Source organism: Protopterus annectens, chromosome 11.part0, assembly GCF_019279795.1.
Source record: "Protopterus annectens isolate FY-2018-M chromosome 11.part0, PAN1.0, whole genome shotgun sequence".
NCBI lineage: Eukaryota > Metazoa > Chordata > Ceratodontiformes > Protopteridae > Protopterus > Protopterus annectens.
This window is the reverse complement of record NC_056745.1, coordinates 1431813066-1431835502: the sequence shown is the minus strand read 5'-3', so window position 1 is coordinate 1431835502 and position 22437 is coordinate 1431813066. Positions and strand designations below refer to the sequence as shown.

General features: G+C 42.2%; 1 protein-coding gene across 7 annotated transcripts in view; it reads left to right on the top strand.

The window, feature by feature from the left end:
* LOC122815888 (ankyrin repeat domain-containing protein 26-like) overlaps positions 1 to 22437 on the top strand; it is a 2190206-nt gene that overhangs the window by 932502 nt on the left and 1235267 nt on the right. The gene's annotated exons all lie outside the window — the stretch shown is intronic.

Genomic DNA, 22437 nt, shown 5'->3' with positions numbered 1-22437 from the left:
TTTAATTGCTCTGCAATTAACTGGCATAATATTTGTTTTTGGGACCAACTTGCTTAATAACAAACTATATATATATATTGATTTTGTGGTTGAATATTCACTAACAATTTAGTTTATTAAGTTTTTTAAACATATACAAGTATTAGTACACCTTATAAAATGTTACAGGAAACTGAATAAACGGCATACCCCCATCAAGCTACTGAAAATACTAGCTCCAAATAATTGCCTTGTTGTAATACTTCATTCATTCCAAAATTCATAAAATCCCTTGATGGAACGTTTTGATTTGGAAGCTTAACTGCTTTTTAAAAACATTTATTAAATCGTCACATTTTAACAATTGACATTGGGTGTACATACATTAGTAGAAAAAAACATAGTAGCATTTCTGTTTTCATGCAGCATACATATGGTTTCTTTTTTATGCATTCCAACATTACATCAATTGCTCAATTCCTGCTTTCCATTGAGCCTCAATCCTTCTGCTGAACATTATTTTGCTTGTATTGTTCCCGCAAATTCCATTTATTTCTCTGTAATTTATTTCCTCACTTTTCTAAAGGTTTCACCTTCAGTTCTTTTTTGTTGTTTGCGATATTCAGTACTTGAATAACAGTTGGTTTATATTTTTGTTTCCTTTTTTCTAGTGATTGGTTCTTTTGGCAGTCAATAGTGTTAAACTTACTATAGCCTTAGTATGTCTAGGCAATTCAGATGCTGTACCCTAGATCAAACAAGTCACAAAAATATTCATATTCCTTAAAATACTCAAATATGTTTTTCCTCCTTATAATAGCTTCTTTAATTTCATTTTCCGTTCCCTGCCAAGGGCCAGTTCTGTAACATTTATCCTTGTTTTCTTAACACCTTTTCCTAGTTTTGTAACTTCTATTACATGACGTTTCCATTTTTAATTTTATTCATATATTCAGTAGCTTCTCCTACAATTTTATCATTTCATACACTTCCCTGGAATGTATTGACTCAAAACTTTTTCATATTTTGCACTTAATGATTAAGTCACAATGCCTGTTTCTTTATTTTGTATGTGAAAAAACACAAAACTGAAAACTGGCTGCAGGAAGGAAGGCACCAAGCACAAAACATAAGAACAAGCAGTTTAATCTAAAATTAAGCGCTTTTCATTGCAGTGAATACTGTGACTTCTTCAGATAAAAACAACATGTAGAGCATGCCCTTAAGTAGCCAGTGAAAGCAGAATAGATATTAATCTATTCAACTACTTATCTACGCCAGTGAATATCTTTGGGGTACCTAAAATGCACAAAGATATAAGCAACCCTCCCTTGCGACCACTAGTTGATGCCAGAAATAGCATAAAGTATGCATGTGCAAAATATGTGGATTCTGTGCTTCAAAAATATGTAACTAGTGAGAAACAAATTTGCAAGAACTCTTGGTCATTCCTACACTGTCTAAATAATTTACAATATGACAATAGTTACAATTTTTTAACAGTAGATGTTAAGGACTTGTATACATCCATCCCACACATGGAGGGCATAGAGAGAATTAGTCACATTCTGAGAGTCAAGGGTGTACCTAATGATACAATAAGTTTGTTTAGTGAACTATTGGACATTATTTTGTCCAATAACCAATAAGTATGTAATCTTTGACAAAATATTGTTTTTACAACTATCAGGGATAGCCATGGGGTCCCCGTGTGGCGCCAGTTTCGCCAATTTAGTAATGGCTGACTGGGAACACGAATTTGCCCTACAGAACAACTGGGTCCAAGACAAGGTCCACTACTACACTAGATTCTTGGATGACATCTTCATGGTGATAAGGGGTGACAACGACACAGCTAATGCAATTATCAGTTACTTTAATGAGACAACTGACTTTTTGCAGTTTACATCACAATTTGGTGCAAATTCCATATCATACTTGGATGTTCTGATTTGTAAAGACACAACTAGTGAATGCTACAACACATGTGTATATGGAAAAGAAATTTATTCTAATAGTTTCTTACACTTTTCTAGCTGTCACCCCTACCACCAGAAGTCATTAGTAAAAGGACAGTTGGTCAGGGCAGCTAGGATGACCTCCCTAGATAGAGACCTCTACTTAGAATGTAAGAACTTGAAGGAGATGTTCACTAGGAGGGGTTACCCTATACAGGTGTTGAATCTGCTTATTTAAGAGGTTATTCACAAGCGTACGAATGGAGTGTACAAACCTATTTTAAGTCAAAATCGAATTGATACACCCACTGATAGTATAGGTATACATATTGAAGGGAACACTGACAGTAATGTACTCCAGAATTTTAGTAATTTTAATAATTTCATTATTTCATTCAGTGTAGATGCTCTTGACTTATGTTGGATCATCTGGAAGAACTGGGTCCTACTACAGTCAGACACCTTTATAAGTAAGAAAGTGGCTCACACACCTAGAATTACCTTCAAAAGAGGAGCTAATTAAAAAAAAAACTAGTTGAAAGAAACTCTAAATCACTAGTCATAGATGTGGGATGTATAAATGTGGTATGTGTAAGTACTGTAAACATATGGCTGTGGGTCAGAAGTTTAAGATCAAAGGCACTCAATACACTACCAGATATAGATTAAACTGCCAGTCTAAAGGGGTCATATACCTAGCCCAATGCCAAATGTGTTCCGCATTCTATATATAGGGAAAACTGATAGGAAATTAAGGGAAAGAATATATGAATATCTATACCACATTGGCAAATTGAGCGAAGACAGTGACCTAGCTAAACATACCCGTGAATACATGGATCACAGGTTTTTGTTCAGGGCAATAGACCAAATTGTACCCGATAACATGGGGGGGTCCAGTTTCACTGCAGTTAGAACGTTTAGAATTAATATGGCAGTTGAACACCAAGGCAGGGCAGTATCCAGGTCTAAATGAAAGATGTTCTGTTGTATGTATTCTGAAATTAAAAAGCCTTACTAGATAGGGTTTTACGTATAGAATTCATGTAAAGTATGTATTAATTTTACTTAAGATCTTAAAAATCAACAATAGTATGAATGAGCATGGGTTTACCATGTCATTTTAGTATTTTAGATATTTGGTACTTAGAAAGTACAAAAACCTTTGTAGGTATTTTATGGTATATAAGAACATTTAGTATTGTTTCTTCTGTAGGGTTAGGGTTTGAGTTTTGCATGTGGGTGTGTCTAAATGTATTTGTGACACTTTTGTAGTTTTTAGAAACTGTAGTTTCTATGAGTACTAGTTTTCAATTTGCTGTCAAGAAGAATGAAATGAACTGATTAACTAATACTGGTTAATTACCTAACTAATTAACTACTGCTTACTGACTACTTAAGGGCATGCTCTCAATGTTGTTTTTATCTGAAGAAGTCACAGTATTCACTGCGACGAAAAGTGCTTCATTTTGGATTAAACTGCTTGTTCTTACGTTTTGTGTTTGGTGCCTTCCTTCCTGCAACCAGTTTTCAGTTTTTTTTTAATTTATTTTATATAACATTCAGCACCCAAAATAAATGCAGTGAGCTCATAAAGATGAAAGAAGTTATTAAACCCAACCACCCTCACTCTTTTATATTGCATACTGTACCTGTTTAGTAAACCAAACCACTCACTCTTTTATATTGCATACTGTAAATATTGTGGGAAGAAATATCCAGGGAATTGTTATGGCTAGGCTTGTATGGGCCCTATGGGCGATAGCCTAGTACCAACCTATGAACCTATACCTGTTTTTACAGGATTTAATCTAGAACCTCAGAATGCCAGAACAATTTCTGATGCATCCTTTTCTAGCCTTCCTGAAAACATAAATAATCTAATTAGTCCATCCTTCCTAATATTACTGAATGTATTAAGCAAACTTTTTTTCAAAGATGAGATGTTATGTTGTCCATCTTGCCGTAATTTTTTCTAGTTGGGTTCGTAACCCAGTATTGGTTCTAACTCGGCCTAATACAAAAGCTCAAGAACTTCCACTGGCTTGAGGCTAACCCCTATCCCATGATACATAGGGTAGAATACCCAGACCTCATTTGCCACTCAAGCGACCGGGATGTCTTCTGGCTGGCTTGTTGGCTAAGTAGTTTAAAATTGTCTTTTTTCAGTAATTTCTCTTTATCGTGTGCGATAGTTTATAGTTATCCCTTTTTGTCATTTTCTGGTGTGTTTTTCCCTTTGTTCCTGTTGTGAGACGCGTTTAAGTTAGAGGGCTCTCAGCAGCCCGTTTAACTTAGAGGGCCTCTCCCCTACCCTGCGTGTGTTGTCTGTTTCTTATGTAGGAGAATCCGCTTAAGTTAGAGGATTTTTCATTAGCTTCAGTTAGTTTTTTGATAGACTCGTTGTTAGTATAGTTTACTGGTGTGATTTAAAATAGTTGGCTAAGCCCTTCTTTTTGGCAGTTTACGACCTTTTTCAAAACATTGAAGTTAATTTGCATATATATTTTTTTCTTGTGTGGTGTTATCATAGTTAGTAGGCTCCATTGTGTGTTAGAGACATTTTTGGTATTCTTTTACTCTCTACCTAGCTCAAGAGTGGTAGTTTAGACTAGACTAGTTTGTTAGGGCATGTTTTGTGATACGTTAATTCTTGGATGTAAACATTTCTAAAGAAAAAGAACAAAAAGAACCAAAGCAATCAGAATTCAAAAAGTGTAATCAGTGTACTCAAAAATGTCTCTCACAGATGGACACACTAGCTGTGTGTATTGTCTTGGTGCCATCCATTTGCAAGACCCTTGTACAGTTTGTCATGGCTTTATTGGCAGGATTCTATAGGAACGTAGAAATAAGTTAATCCTCATAGGCTTATTGAAAGGTCCTTTCCAGGAATCATTAGAGGGCTCTCAGTGCTCCAAACCTACTTTTCCCTCTACTTCTCACACAAAAGGGTCCAAAAGATCTGCCATTGCGATTCCAGCTTCGGAGCCACCTAAAAAAAATTATCTTTTTGGAACCAAGGCCTCTTGGCTCCGATAGACCTAAGTCAACCTCTTCGGCTCCATCTGTGTCCACAGAGCCAGTAGAGTTACCGATTAGGAGACAGTCTCCAGTCTTGGAGCCGGTCACTCCAACATTGAGATCACCCATTCTGGAGAGGGCTAGATCTCCTTCCTTATCCTCCCATTCCTCCAGGAGCTTATCTGATGATGATGTGGAGCAGATGGTGAAGAGATTGCTTCGAACACTGGCAAAAATGTTATAGTCTCTGACCGGAAAGGAATTGGGACTGTCCAAGGCACCATTTCCAATTCCTCCTCCGACCCCGCTTGTGGTTTTGAAGCCAGAAATTCTAGATCCGATAGTAGTGGAACTGTCAAAACCAGGACCTCTTTTAGGATCATCAGTTTTGGCACCTGCTCCGACTTCTTCGGGTCCATTGAATTTTGAAGAGTCTGGGAGCCGACGCTTATCCGTTGGTTCTGGGGAGGAGAGTCGGCATGGACAGTTGTCCGATCCGACTCTATCCCTCGGTGCCTCGGCGAGGTTGAGCTTGGCTTCTACATTGGCTTTGGAGCCACCCTTTCTGCCTCCGAGTCGATCCTCTGCCTCTCCGGAGCGGGGGATTTCTTTGGGGCAGAGTGAGGGAGCTTTTGAGCTGATGGAGAGAGTGCTTTCACCCCAAACAGCTCCACTCCTGGGCCCAGTTTCTCTTCCCTCCCAGGTGCCAGTGTTGGTCTCATCATCACCTCCTCCTCCCAAGCATGGAGACCTGGAGCCTCAGGAAGCCCCTGCAAGTGGCATCATCTCCTCCGAAACTTCACCAGAGTATCTCTGTGAGGAAGTCCCTCGGAAGAGACTGCGCAAGAGGAAGCACATAGTCTCCCCTTAGTCTGTCACTTTAGATACCGATTTGAATGATTCAGAAGGGTCCCCACGTTCCCCCTCTGAGGATGTCTCTTTTGCTGACATCCTTGAGATCCTGAAACAGAGGGGTAGCTGGAAGCCCACCAACCCATCACAGGATGAGTCAGTATACCTGGAGGCTTTTGGGTCTCACCCTTTCACCTTCTGGGTGTTTCCCCCTTTACGACCAATTGATGATCATGATCTCTCATAAGGCCTGGACTTCCCCTGATACAGTGGAGCCTGTTCCGCGGAGGCCCGATAAATTTAGCACTGCTTCCGCTGAGAAAGAGTTTCTAACCAAAGGCACCCCTGTAGATGCGATGGTGGTGGCGGCGGCCACCAAGGAGGAGCTATTAGAGACCTCCTCATCTGTTCATCCTCCTAATAAAGAGTCATGGACTGTGGACAGATATGGAAAGCATGCTTTTTCATCAGCGGTCACTGAATTACTTGACCGATTTTACGAGGCTTCAAAGGGATCTCCTCAAAGAGCTAGGAGATGCTCTTCAGGGTACTGTAGCTTCGGGGATCACAGATAATGTTTCCTCACAGCTCTCCACCCTCAACTCAGTTGTTAACTCCTCCATGACACTGATTTCATATGCAGCTGATGGAGCGAGCAGAGCAGCAGCTATGGGAATTTTCTTGTGGGGACATTTCTGGATGCATTTATGCAATTTTGCCGAATCCTTCAAGTTTTCCTTCACCAACGCTCCCTTTGATGGTTCATCCCTCTTCGGACCAAAGGTGAAAGAAACTTTGACCAGGTGTGAACAGGAAGGGAAAACCTTGTCTGCCATTGGAGTCCATTTTTCTGCCACATCTAGACCTAATCCCAAAGGTCAGAAAGGTGGGAAGATGTGATACACGTGTCCCAAAAAGGTTTTTCTAACGCACATAGTGAAACTTCCCCCAGGGGCAGAGGGGGAAGTAACAATGGAAGATGCTGACCTTGTGGCAGAGGGGGTCTGCAGAATCAGGGTGACAGAGATTCTCTGGCAGACCATTCCAGCATTCCTGAAAGGAGGCTCACCTGCTCTTCTCTGGAGGCAGTCGGGGGATGCTTATCACTGTACCAAAACGTCTGGCTGGAAATCACTCAAGACAAATGGGTACAGACAATCATATCCAGAGGTTATTACATTCCCTTTTCCACTCCTCCTCCCATAAATCAGTCCATTCCAGACATCCCATCTGGTTAGAGGGACGAGGCAACTTCAGAGATACATAAGTTGCTAGGAAAAAGAGTCATCCAAGAGGTCCCCACAGACCAAATTGGATCTGGAACTTACTCAAGGTTCTTTTTAGTTCCAAGAAAGACAGGGGACTGGAGATCATTTTGGATCTCAGCAGATTGAACGGCTCTGTAAAAAAATCAAAGTTCCAGATGGTGACACTGCAGTCTATATTCCCCTTTCTCGGGAAAGACGATTGGATGTGCTGGATAGATCTTCAGGATGTGTACTACTATATAAAAATGGACAGGCGATCCAGGAGACACTTACGCTTTCGGCTGGGAGCCAGTCATTACCAATTTTGAGCCCTGCCCTTTGGTCTCACTACAGCCCCCAGAGTGTTCACCAAGTGCATGACACTGGTTATGGCTCACTTGAGACGTCTAGGATTCTGTGTGTTGCCATACCTAGATGACTGGCTCCTGACCACCACCACCAAGCATCTACTACTGCAAGCAAGGGACTAAACAATACCTTTGCACCAAGCTAGACATTACAATAAATTTCAAAAAGTCTGTCTTGTCGCCTTCACAGCATATTACATTTTTAGGCACAGAATTGGATTCAACAGAAATGGTGGCAAAACTTACTCCCGAGAGAATTCAGTCCTTTCACTGTCAAATCAGGACCTTGATGTCAAAAAGAAAGGTTCAAGCGATGGATGTGTTAACAGGTTCTGGGTACCATGCCAGCGGCAATTCTTCTAGTTCCTCTAGCACGTCTACACATGAGGGTCCTACAGTGGTTACTGTTTGCCCAATGGTCCATGCAAGATTTAGCTCTGTCTAATTAGATAATCATTACCGATTCATGCAAGAAAGATCTTCTCTGGTGGCTGCAAATGAAACAATTGTCCTTGGGCTGCCCGTTTGTATTTCTGCAGCCGAAGGCAGTACTGACCACGGACGCTTCCCAAATTGGGGGGGCATTATCTGGGAATGACTGTTCAAGGCTTATGGTGATAACACGAGAACCACTTGCACATCAGTGTCCTAGAGATGAGAGCGATACTATATGCATTGCAGGCATTTCAGGACTCTATTCCGATAGGCACTGTTGCAGTTCAGACAGACAACATGTCAGTAGTGTGGTACATGAACAAGCAGGGAGGAACCAAGTCGTATCCCTTATGTCGAGAGGCACAACGGGTATGGCAGTAGGCTGTTGCTTCTCAATGTTTTCTGATAGCAACGCATATCCTGTGCAAATCCAATTTGATAGCAGAAAAAACTCAGCAGAGCGATTCTGTTGTCTCACGAGTGATTCCTGAAGCTAGAAATTGCAGATGAGATCTTCCACAAATGGGACCTGCCTTGCTGCGACCTTTTCACCACCTCCATGAACATCAAATGCAGCAGCTACTCTGCCCCCCACGGGGAAGTCACCAAGGGATGCACTCATTCACGATTGGCCCCTGGGACTTCTTTATGCCTTTCCACCCTTCCCCTTAATACCCAAAGTACTTCAGAAAGCCAGCACGTTGAACAGCACTATGATACACATTGCACCTTACTGGCCTCAACAAATTTGGTTCACCTTTCTCTGGGCCCATCTCCTGGAGGAACCATGGATTCTGGACCCAGTTCCAGACCTTTTAACCCACTCATCATGAATGTTCCATCCGTCCATCCAGACCCTCAAGTTGACAGCATGGCTGCTCCACATCCACATATACCCAGGTGTTATGATTTTTCCCCAGCAGTTAAACATATCTTGGTTTCTTCCCACAAACAGTCTACGAGGAAACTGTATTCAAGTAAATGGAAAAGGTTTTCATGCTGGGCTGTTAAACACAATATAGAACCTTTTACAGCTCCCATCACAGCAGTTCTAGAGTTTCTGTCTGAACTTTTTGATGAGGGTGCAGCAGCAGCAACTACCGTTAGGGTACATGTAGCAGCCATATCTATTTTCCATATTGGTGAGATGGGACTGTCTATCATGTCCTACAAGCTATGCAAGGCCTTTTTAAAAGGTACCTTCCTACTAATGCCCCCAGTTGGAGAACCTCCAGCCCCTTGGGACGTAAATTTTGTCTTAACTGCCTTAATTTTGCCACACTTCGAACCTGCATCATCGTGTGATATAAAGTGTTTATCTTGGAAAACTCTTTTCTTGGTAGCCATCACCTCTGCTAGATGGGTTTCAGAACTCCAAGCTCTTTCTATACACCCTTCTTATATACTTTTTCACAAAGACAGAGTATCCTTAAGAACTAACCCTTTTTTCTTACCCAAGATATGTTCAGAAAACAATCTGAATGACTCTATTGAGTTGGCAGTGTTCTACCCCAACTACTGCGACAAGGCAGAATATAAATTACATCAACTAGATGTACACAGACAGCTTCACTTCTGCTTGCATAGAACCAAAGATTTCAGAAAGTCAGATCAAATTTGTGTTTCCTTTTCAGACAAAAGGAAAGGATTACCAGTTAAGTTATGTTGTTAAAATGGCTTACAAATTGCATTTCCTTCTCATACAGCATAAATAAACAGACAGTTACCAGGCAAAGTTAAGGACCACTCCACAAGAGCATTGGCAACGTCCTCTGCCTTTCAAGCTAAATTTCTATGGACTCAATTTGCGCAGCTGACACTTGGGTGAGACCTCATATCTTTATTACCCATTACAAAGTAGATGTGGCTTCCTGGAACAGGTCTTTCTTTGGATCCACTGTACTGAGGAGTCTGTTTTCATGAGTCACCCATGGATGAAGGTGCTAGGGACGCTGTCCCAACCAGCAAGAATTACGGCAAGATAGGACAATATAACATTTAGAAGTTATGTACTCACCATAACATTCCCTGTTTGTTGTCCATCTCACTTATATTCTTGTGTCCCAGCCATCTTCCCACTCCTTTGCTCCTGGGGGATCAGGCGGATAGCCTTATGTATGTATATGTATATATATATATATATATATATATATATATATATATATATATATATATATATATGGTTTACTATCATAAATTCGAAAATCAGAACAAATCGTGTCTGCATTTTCGAATTTATACATCGGAAATGAACATTTCCGAATTTACCTAAAGTCGAAAACAGCTGTGTATTGTCGAAAATGTCGCTCGTGACATTTTCGGCAATACACAGCACTCCCACCCATCCCGTAACTACCTACCTAACCAGCCTAAACACACAGTTATGCAGGGGGGCAAGCCCCCCTGCACCCCCACACACACCCCCAACTTAATATTCCAACTCCGAGATCGCACTACAGTGAGGAAAGGGATGTATTTCCCTAACCGCACTGTACCACGATCCCCTCACATGAGTGAACGTTAGAATTGCGAATGCACAGTCCATTCGCAATGGTAACATTCGCTCACATCACCTGCCGAAATATGAAGTATTCGAACATCTGTTGTTCAAATACTTCATTGCCGTGCAAGTGCACGTCTGCATTGTGATAGTAAACCTATATATATATATATATATATATATATATATATGGATCTACTTTTCTTCATCGAAATTACACTTGTTTGAAAAAGAAAAGTAGATCTCCACTTCAGCGAAAGTGCACTTCAACAAAACTGCAATTTCGCTGAATTATAGTCCCCAGATCGGCTAGCCCCCCAAAAAAACACCCAAAAAACATCTTTTGCAGAGGGGAAAACCCCCCTGCACCCCCCATTAGGGGGCTGTGCTCCCCCACTTTAATATTCTCATTCTGAGATCGCACTACAGTGGGGGAAAAGGGAATATTCCCTTATCCCCACTGTACCACAATCTCAGCACTAGTTTGCTTAATTGTACATCAGCACTAAACGTTGATGTACAACTAAGATTACATGCAAACTACATGTCTTTCTTATATTTTTGTTTTTTTTCTTTTATTTTTATCTTCACACGAAAGTACATTTTCGACAAAATGCACTTTTGCAGAAGTGCACTTGCGAATTTACGTTTCGTTGAAACGTAATTTCAATGTAGTAAACGGATCCCATATATATATATATATATATATATATATGTATATGTGTGTGTGTGTGTGTGTGTGTATATATATATATTTATATATATATATATATATATATATATAGGTTCATAGGTTTATACAAGGCTATCTGCCCTAGGGCACTTATAAGCCTAGCCAGAGTGTGTGTGGCTTCCGCCACCCCCTGGAATGATAATACTGTGCCCATTTAGGGTTTAGTTTACTGTGCCTCTGTCTAGAAGTGACACAGATATGACCCCCCGGGGTAAACCTACGATCTCCCATCCACTCGTCAAGATTCCTCTTGAAGAGAGTCAGTGAGGGGCTTTGCCTAACATGGACTGGGATTCTGTTCCAGAGTGTAGGGAGCCTCTGGGTTATGAATCTGTCCCTCCAGTATGTCCTATTTATTTCTGTGTTGAGGTTCAAGTTTCTCGCTCTCATGGCTGTAGTGGATTTGGATTTTTTTAGGTGGAGCATGTCCATTAATTTTGGATTGGACATGGCCTTGTACGTCAGTCATAGATCTCCTCTGAGTAGGCGGTATGCGACTGAATTCAATCTGGCAGCATATGACATATGTTTGAGACCCTTGATCCTCTTGGTGACGTACTTCTGGGGTCTTTCTAACTGCTGCAGGTGCCGGGTAAGGTACATACCAAATGGAGCATTGTACTCAATCATGGGTCTGATAAGGGAAGAGTATAGGGGCACAATGACCTCTCTTGATCTAGATGTGAATCCTTTCATGATAAGGTGGGCAATATAGAAGGTCTTCCTAACTACCTTGGCAGTGTGGGTGTCAAATGAGAGGTCACTGTCAACTTGGGTCCCTAGGTCCCTGATTACTTCTTCTGTAATTAATGGGTTACCACCTATGTGGTAATTTGTGGGTACTTTCTTTTTCCCAAAGGGTATAACTATACATTTTTTGGCGTTCGGTTTAAGGCCATGGCTCTGGTACCAGTTATCCGTTTCTGTGAGGCCTTTCTGAAGGATGCTAGTGTCCGCTGTAGTCTCGATTATGGCGCCCAGCTTGCAGTCATCTGTGAACTTTGTCAGCCACAATCCTCCTATGTTTGCTTGTACTTCTGAGAAATAAATGCCGAGCAAGAGGGGTCCCATGACCGAGCCCTGTGGGACACCACTTGTGACTGGCTTAGAGTCTGACATGGCTCCAGCAATTCTGACCTTGTGGGTTCTGTCCTTTAGCCAGTTTGCAACCCATCTTATGACATATGGGTTTACATTTAAGCTGGTGAGCTTGTCTATGATGCCCGAGTGGGGTATTGTTTCGAAGGCTTTTGCAAGGTCAAGGTAGGCTGTGTGAACTGCCTTACCCTCATCAATGGCCTTAGTGACTGTTTCAAAAAAGTCGACCAGGTTCAAAAGGCAGGATCTGCCCTTAACAAAGCCGAATTGGGTAGGATCAAGTGTCTGTAGGTCACCAATGTCTTTGTTTATGAGTTCCATAATGATCCTCTCCATAGCTTTGCAGACCAGGCTCGTCAAGCTTATGGGGCGGTAATTTCCAGGGTCCATAGAAGCACCTCCTTTGTGAAGTGGAACCACTGTAGCTATACACCATTTTTTGGGTACGTATCCTGTAGTAAGGCTGAGATTAAACAGCAGCCTTATTTGCGAGTTTAGTTCTTCTTGGAGTTCATGTAGCACGCAACCTGGGACACCGTCTGGTCCCATTGATGCTGTGTTTTTAGCTTTGGAGAGGGAGGCTCTCACCTGGACATCTGTGATGTCAGGGAGGCTACATTCAGCTGGGATAGATATTTCTCCTTTTGGGGGGGAGGGGGGGGAGAAATTTGCACTGAACCTGTCTGCCAGTATGTTGCCAATATCTGTGGGTTCAGTGTATTTTTTGTCATTTTGAACTAACTCTGAGCATATCTGGGAGTTTCCACCCAGGTTTCTAACATAACTAAAGAAGGCCTTGTGATTATCTTTAGTGTCTTTTGCGATTTTTCTATCAAAGTTGGCCTTGGATGATTTTATGAGTGATCGTAGTTTTTTGCTAGTACTGATCCAGAGATGCCTTCCCTTTTTGGGATTTTGCTCTGTCCTGTAGTAGCTTCCTCCTCCTGTTGTAAAGTTTGTTTATGGCTGGGGTCCACCAGACAGGACGCCTGCCTTTGGGGGAAAGGGTCTTGGTTTTATTTGGGATTGCGTGATCCATGCATTCTTGAAGGTGTCTGTAGAAGGCGGTTATAAAGGATTCAGCGGTGTGGGCTGTGATTTCCACTGGCCCAGGGGCCTTGAAGGATACCAGTTCTGTCTTAAGAAGTGTGAAGTCAGCTTTTGAGAAGTTCCTCACTGTGGTCTTTTATGCTGGGGGGGGGGGGTGGATTTCCAGTGAGATTAGTTTATGGTCTGATCTCACCAGTGAGGGGTATACTTCCGGTGTGGAGCATTGTGTCCCCATGTTTGTGATGATCAGATCTAGTATATTATTTCCTCTTGTGGGAGTGGTGACTAGTTGTTCCATCGCATTTGAGTTTATGAATTCTAGGAACCTTTGGGCTAGGGTGTTGGGGCTTGAGTAATGCTCCCAGTCTATGTTTGGGTAGTTGAAGTCTCCTAATATGATGGTATTTGGAGAGACATTCATACTCTCCAGTGTCTTCAGGAAGGCTGAGTGGGATTCCTGAGTTTGAGAGGGTGGTCTGTAGCATGCTACAAACTGTAGGGCAGTTTTGCCTATGGTTAGTTGCACATGGATGGTCTCCGATGCTTCGTGCGTTGCCACTATCCTGGAGGTGTGGGTGTCTTTGATGAATATGGACACTCCCCCTCCCTTTGTGGTTCGGTCCAAGTTTTGGGGCCGAAAAACATGATATGAGTTATAACCTGGTAGTGCTGGGGTGCTCTCAGGAGCCTTGAACCAGGTTTCAGTCACTGCACAGACATCGATGCTCTCCATACTGAGGAGGGCTTCGAGAGCCTGCATCTGGAGGTTTAGACTTCTGGCTTTGAGCAGCATTACCCTTAGTTTTTTTCCACTTGTGTTTTCTAGGGAGTTGGGTTTGTTTTTTGAGCCTTGCCTAAAAAAGGCACTATGTGGGTGGCAAGAGCCTTTGCCAGTATCCGGAAGCCTAGGGGTGACAGGTGCAAGATATCCCTTGCGAATCAGCGTGGCTTGTCAAGCATGTCATCCCAAGCAGACAGACATTGGATCCCCCTAGAATGACACCAGTAATTGAGCCAATTATTAATGCTGGTCATTTTGTCTTTGTACTGTGGCATCATTCTTGGTGAGGGTAAGATGCTGCTCAGGGTCAGGGTCATACCAGCCTTGGCTACATAATCAGAGAGCTCTATGTCTCTTTTCATGTAGTCCAGGGAGGTATGTCTCAGGTCATTCACGCCGGCATGGACAATGACAGAGTCATATTTGTACTTGCTTTGGTGTGACCTGAGTGCTTGTGTTATGTGGCGGATTCTAGCGCCCGACAGGCAGCTTACTGTAACCTTTTCTTTGTTCAGTCTGGTGAGCGGGACGTTAGTGTGTCTGACTATAGAGTCACCTATTACAAGTGTATCAGGCTTGTTGTTTGGCCTTAAGGGCTGTGACTGTTTGGCACACTGACTTTGAGAAATATGTGTTGCATGTGCTATGTTTTGAGGTAGTGGTTTCTTGGATGTCTGCTTTGGAGGCCTCTGTTGTTTTGGTAGATTTTTAATTAGAGCCTCCGAGTATGTCTTTGTGGGTTTATGTGTTTGGTTTGCAGTTGTGTTTGGTCTATGTGAGACTGGGTTTGTGGTGTGTGTGGTTACCTTTTCCTTCTGGCTGGTCTTGCCAGTACTGAGTCGAGAGAGCTCAGCCTCCAGTTTGGCTATATAGTTGCATCTCTCACATATATTTGTATTTGTTGGGAGGAGGAGATGGTTGTCTGTCTACATGAGGCAGTTATAACATTGCCGCAAGATTCCCAGATTCACAAGCTGAACTGGAGAGGACGCCAGTAATTGACCTCTCAGCATGCTAGAATAGTGTAAGGGATTGCTGAGTACTGAGTCAGAAAGGACCTAAAGGGAAATGGGTACTCAAGGGGATTTGTAGGTGGATGTAGTGCTTTCTTTTGTTCAAGAGTGCTTTACCTGTGTAAAAATGCTTTAGGATCAAGTGCTGGGCTTTTTAAATAGAGAATAGACTGATTTTATTGAAGGTAGAGCAGTTTTAAGGGAAAAACTGAAGAGCAGACTTGGCGGAGCCAGAAATAGTTTAAACTTGTTTAACCGCTATGCGCACAATCGCGCAAAGCCACGCAAACATGGATTTTTATACAGGGAACTTCAAAAGAGCTAGAAATGGTCCAAAACGACCAATTACTACTAGATCTTGTGCTGAGGTCACTCCTTCAGGGACAGATAGGCTGCTCAAGGCTCCCTACTCCCACTGGTGAGCAAAGAAACTTCCTTCTATCCAAGTAAGGCAATGGGTAACACAGGAACTATCCCAAAGATCAGAATACAGCAAAGCTTGTATACTGGACTATTCTAGTCAAGGAAAGGCGGGAAAACAAGGATATTTTTTTTTTTTTTTTTGTAAGAAAACTACAGAATAATGCAGGAAAACAGCAGCATATTAAATGCACAGGCTAGCGCACTTGAGTAGGCAGCCTCAACAGTAAAATTAAACAAACAAAACTTTAACTTAAGTGCAGGTAATAAAAACGCTAAATACAGATAAAATAGCAGTTAAAACTTCGTTTACAGCAAGAAAAGAAGGTCACACAGATAGAAACAGCAAAAATATACATACATCTGGAAAGTAGTGGCTTTTTTCAGTTTTCTGCTGCTAGCACCACTCTGCAGGACCACGAGGAGCTGTTGCTGAGTAGTATAGTCAAAAAAACACTCAGAGGTGGATTTTTATACAGGGAACTTCAAAAGAGCTAGAAATGGTCCAAAACGACCAATTACTACTAGATCTTGTGCTGAGGTCACTCCTTCAGGGACAGATAGGCTGCTCAAGGCTCCCCACTCCCACTGGTGAGCAAAGAAACTTCCTTCTATCCAAGTAAGGCAATGGGCAACACAGGAACTATCCCAAAGACCAGAATACAGCAAAGCCTGTATACTGGACTATTCTAGTCAAGGAAAGGCGGGAAAACAAGGATATTTTTTTTGTTTTTTTTTGTTTTTGTAAGAAAACTACAGAAAAATGCAGGGAAACAGCAGTATATTAAATGCACAGGCTAGCGCACTTGAGTGGGCAGCCTCAACAATAAAATTAAACAAACAAAACTTTAACTTAAGTGCAGGTAATAAAAATGCTCAATACAGATAAAATAGCAGTTTAAACTTCGTTTACAGCAAGAAAAGAAGGTCGCACAGGTAGAAACAGCAAAAATATACTTAAATCTGGAAAGTAGTCACTTTTTCAGTTCTCTGCTGCTAGCACCACTCTGCAGGACCACGAGGAGCTGTTGCTGAGTAGTATAGTCGAAAAAAAACGCTCAGAGGCGGATTTTTATACAGGGAACTTCAAAAGAGCTAGAAATGGTCCAAAACGACCAATATATATATATATATATATATATATATATATATATATATATATATATATAGTTATGGTGGTTTTGGAGTCTCTGATTTCCTCCTTTCTTCAGTTAGACATGCTGTGTTTATAAACATGTATAGCTATTACTTCTGCTTTCACTTGCAAACAATATCTGGGTATTCTACCCTGTGCATCATGGGATAGGGGTTAGCCTTGAGCAAGTGGAAGTTGTCGAGCTTTTGTATTAGGCCGAGTCGGAACCGATACTCGGTTTCAAACCCAACCAGCAAGAATATAGGCCTTCTAAAATACATACCAGCTAGTTTCTGTTTTTCTCAATATTCTTTACTTTTTCTGTCTACTTAAATCTAATCCAACCATCCTCAGAAGAAAACACAAGTCCTTCATGACAAGACTTACTATTATAGTAGTTAAAATCAAAGTTTGGGTATCATCTGCATAACACTTTATTATAGGCAATCTCACTATGTCCCTGTAAATCAGTTTTGCCTCACAATGATTTTGTCGCAGTTTTTCTTTATCAGCATTTAATACCAAACTAAAATATATCACACTCATCTGGCATCTCAAATGTACTCCCTCTTTGCCTTTAATCTCTGCTTAACCATTTATTAACATCTTTATAGTTGCATTTGCATAAGTAACTTTTAAAAAATATTAATTTTGTCTGGAATATCATACTATTTAAAAATATTTCTTAACTGATTACGATATATATTGTATACCTTTTTAATGTCAGACCAATCATGTCTTGCCCAGGATCCCTCTGTTATAGCACCTACAGCTACTATGGACCGGGGGTGTTAATCAAGTCCTCTGTGGATGTTGGGGTCCCCACAGTGGGCAAGGAAAAGCCACTATTGTCAGTCCTGGGAGAGGAATGGGGGAGGTTTCCCTGTTGTATCAGAATGCTGTGTTCATCTGTGGGGAACACAGCTGCTGCCATTAGTAATGTGGTTGGCCTTACTTTTCCAATTAAAATGAAACCACAAACCAAGCATGTATCTACTCCTCTAATTTAATTCATTAGGACCAGTTTTCTGGGTCCAGCGTGGGGTTTAATTCAGGCTATTGATCCTTCTTGTAAAGTAGTTTCTGGTAAAAAAGGAAGATGTAGAGACGGATACAGGGTTTACCTAAGATTTCTGATTCAGAGTGAGAGGGTGCTTCGTTTTTGATTCTTCCTGTGGGAGATTCTCTTTTTCGCGACTAGTAAAATGTAGCCAAAGCCATATAAAAAGCAGAGCAACTTTTTAGTAATAATAAATCACTATGAAAAGAAACATAAGTGCTTTTGTCCCATGAAGTTATGGAACTTCATCAGATGATAGCAAAAGGTAAAAACAGTATTTAAATAGGTTCATAGGTGTGTACTAGGCTAATGGCCCTGGAGCCTTTACAAGCCTAGCCCATAGAAGTGCCCTGGCATTGTGATGCTCTACATTTGCTCCCAGTGTTTCTATCAAGCAGAGCCACTGTAGTGATCCCCGGGGTGAACTTTCTATTTCCCATCCACTCATCAAGATTTCTCTTGAAGAGGGCCAGAGAGGTGCTCTGCTTCACATGTTGGGGAGGTCTATTCCAGTGCATGTGCAGTCGCTGGGTTATGAACCTGTCCTTCCAGCATGTTCTGTTGATTGTGGTAATGAGGTTGAGGTCTCTGGAGCACGTGGTGCGGAGGGATTGGGATTTCTTTAGATGTTGCATTTCTAACTGAGCTGGATCAGACATGGCTTTGTAAGTCAAACAGAGATTGCCTCTTAGTAGACAATGTGAGACAAAGAACAGCTGGAGGTTTTTGTCTGTCCATGTAGGACAAGTATTTAAGGCCCAGGATCTTCTTTGCGAGGTACTTTTGTGGCCATTCCAGCTGTTGCATGTGTCTAGTGAAGTATATGCCAAATGGGCATTATAATCTATGATTGGTCTAATGAGGGAAGAGTAGAGAGAAATGATGACCTCTTTCTTCCTGGATGCAAAACCCTTGGTAATGAGATGTGCTACATAGAAGGACTTTCTGACCACAGTGGCAGTGTGGTGGTCAAAGTAGAGGTTGCTGTCAACCTGTGTTCCCAGATCTCTTATAATGCTTTCAGTGTTCAATGGGCTCCCATTGATGTGGTAATTAGTGGGAACTGAGTTTTTCCCAAATTGGATGATGACGCATTTTTTGGGATTAAGCTTAAGGCCATGTTTTCGACACCAGTCATTGGTCTCAGTGAGGCCTTTCTGTAGGATGTCTGCATCACTTGGGAAGTTAATAATGGCTCCCAGCTTGCAGTCGTCTGTGAACTTGGTCAGCCAGAGTCCCTCCGTGTTGGCCTGGACTTCTGACAAGTAGATGCCAAACAGGAGAGGACCCAGGACCGATCTCTGTGGGACTCCACTCATGACTGGTTGGCAGTCTGACTTGGAGTTTGCTACTTTCACATTGTGGTTTCTATCTGTGAGTCAGTTTGCAACCCACCTAATAATAAAGGAGTTGATGCCTAGTTTGGTGAGTTTATCAATAATTCCTGAGTGAGGAATGGTATCAAAGGCCTTGGCCAGATCGAGGCAGGCTGTATGCACTGCCTTACCTTATTCCACCACTCTGGTGACTGCCTCGAAGAAGTCAACCAGGTTGAGCATACATGATCTACCTGTCACAAAACCAAATTGCATGGGATTTAGAGTTTGGAGATTCCCTATATCCTTGTTAATTAGGTCCATGATGATGTGCTCCATAGCCTTACATATCAGACTTGTTAGGCTAATGGGGCGATAATTTCCAGGGTCTGTAGTTGCTCCTCCTTTATGGAGAGGGATGACTGTAGCAGTGCGCCATTCAGTAGGGACAAACCCTGAGGTGAGGCTGTGAGTGAACAGGGTACACAAATGTGGTGCTAGTTCACTTTGTAATTTATGTAGAACACAGCCAGGGATATATTCGGGTCCCATGGAAGCTGTATTCTGACCTTGGACAATGCAGCTTTAACCTGTGCTGCAGTAATGATGGGTGCCTGGCATTCTTCCAGTATTGAGATTGGTCCTTTGTGGGGGGGGTAAAGTTGGCACTGAATCTGTCGGCCAGTATGTTAGCAGTATCTGTTGGCTCCGTATAAAAGTTACCATTGTGCAGTAACTTAGAGCAAATCTGGGCATTGCCATGGAGATTATTGATATTACTATAAAGGCTTTGTAGTTGTTTTTAGTGTCTGCCACAATTCTGCCTTCATAGCTGGCTTTGGAGGTTTTGATGAGAGATCTCAACTTTTTGTTGAGGCTAATGAGGAATTTTTCCAGTCTTGGGACTTCATTTTTATGCAACAGTTTTTTCCTTCTGTTGTAGAGTTTATTAATGGCAGGGGACCACAAGACTGGCTTCCTTTTTTTGGAGGAGAGCGTCTTGGTTCTGTTGGGTATGGCTAGTTCCATGCATTTGTGTATGTGTTCGTACAGTGCATTGTTGTATGATTCGGGAGCCATGCATCTATTTTCCATTGGCATGGGTGCTGTGAAGTTAGCCACCTCTGCTTTTAGGAGTCCAAAGTCAGCTTTGGAGAAGTTTTTCATGGTGGATACCTTTGCAGGGGGTGTGGATGAGATGTGGATTTCCATTATGATTTGTTTTTGGTCGAATCTAACCAGGGTCAAGGATGTTGCTTCCTCTAGTGGGGGTAAAAGTGAGCTGCTCCAGGGCATTGAAATTGATGAATTCCAGGAAGCGTTGGGCCAGTGCATTGGTGCATGAGTAGTTTTCACAGCTGATGGAGGAGTAGGTGAAGTCACCTTGTATGAGAGTGTTGGGTTGGATCTTAATAGCTTCCAGGATGCTTAGGAATGTGGACTGAGAGTCTTGGGACATGGTTGGGGACCTATAGCAGGCTATGACCTGAATCGCTGTCTTACCCAATGTTAGTTGTACCTGGGATATCTCAGATGCATTATGCTGGGCTACTAGTCTGGAGATGTGCATATCCTTTATGAATATGGAGACACCACTGCCTTTGGAGCTTTGATCCATGTTCTGGGGTCAAAAGATGTGGAATGAGTTATAGCCTGGTAGCGCAGGGGTGCTTTCTGCTGCTTTAAACCAGGTCTCCATTACAGCACAAATGTCGATGTTCTCCATTTTGAGATGTGCTTTGAGCGAGTGCATCTTGGGATTTAGACGTTTAGCGTTAAGCAGCATGACCCTCAGATTGCATTTATTTATAGCTGTTACAGTGAGAATTTGGTCTTTGGAGCACCGCCTAAAAAAGGCACTATAGAGGTGGCAAGAGTCTTAGCCAGTACCCGGAAACTCAGGGGTGACAGATGCAGGCCATCTCTGGCAAAGCATCGAGGTCTGTCACTCATGTCATCCCAAGCAGACAGATAGTGGATCCCCTTAGAATGACACCAGAAATGTAGCCAGTTGTTGAAGTCAATCATTTTCTGTTTGCACTGCGGTATCATTCTGGGCGATGGTAGGATGCTGCTCAGGGCTGGGGTCATACCTGCCTGGGTCACATAATCCAAGAACTCCACCATGTCTCTTTTCATGTAGTCCATAGAGGTACATCTCAGGTCATTCACCCCACATGGACAATGACAGAGTCATACTTGTTCTTATTGTGGAGTGACCTGAGTGCGTGTGTTATATGTTGGATTCTGGCACCAGATAGACAGCTGACTGTAACTTATTCAACCTAGTGAGTTGGACATCAGTGTGCCTCACTATTGAGTCACCTATGATTATTGTATTGGGCAAGCTGTTTTGCCTTAGGGGCTTAGGGTGAGGGGCACACTGTGTAGGTGAGCTATGTGTCTTGTGCTTTGTGCTCTGTTGTGGTGGTCGAGTGCGTTTCTGCCTTGGATGTCTCTGCTGTTTGGATAGATTTCTGTTGAGAGCCTCAGCAAAGGTGGGTGTGTGGTTTGTGTTTTTATGTGAGGGCTGTGATGGTGGGTGTTCTGCAGGGCTATGAGTTCTATGTGGTGTGGTGCAGGTGTTGTCCTTCTCCTCTTGACCAGCTATTCCAGTCTTGGCTGGAGAGTGCATGGCTTCCAATTTGGAGATGTAAGTGCATCTCTCACAAGTCTGAGTGTTGGGAGGTAAGAGGAGAGAGTTGTCTGTGTACGTGAGGCAGTCGCTACACTGCCTCAGAATGCCCAAGTGCACCAGGTTAATAGGAGAAAGTACAGGGAACTGACCTTTAGACATGCCAGGAGGGAAGGTCAGCTGTTTCCTTATAGGACGTGTAGTGCTGATAGCACTTATGTATGCTAAAATCAATGCTACAAATGAAGTACTAGGTGAATAAGCTAAAGTGCAAGAGAGGAGAGAACTAGCAGGATCTAAGGGAAAATTGAAGAGCAGACTTTCTGGCACCGGTAATAGTTTACTCCAGCTTAGCGGCGCTGAGAGGCGAGCAAGCGCAAACACGGGCTTTTAAACCAAAAAGTTGAAAGGGGTGGAAAAATTGTCCAGATGGCTAATAAACTACAATTTCAGAGCCAGAAACCACTCCTCTTATAGGCTGCCTAGTGCTTACCACTCCCACTGATAAACTGTAAGGCTTCCTTCTAACACAAAAAGGAATGGGGAACTCGGACAAAACAGTCCTGGATACAGCAAATCTGTATCTGGACAACTCTAGTAACAGAAAAGGCAGGAAACAAGCTTAGAACTTATTTTTTTGTTTTGTTTTTTGCAGAAAAAATAGTTGAAACAGTAATACAAATACTTTAAATGCAGTGCAAGCTGGCACACTTGAGTATGTAGCAATATTAAAGCAAATACAGCTAAAATAAATGTAGTTACATGAAAAATGACTTAAATCAAGTGCAGAAAGCAGTATAATCAGAAAAAATCTAAATGGAAGCACTTAAAGT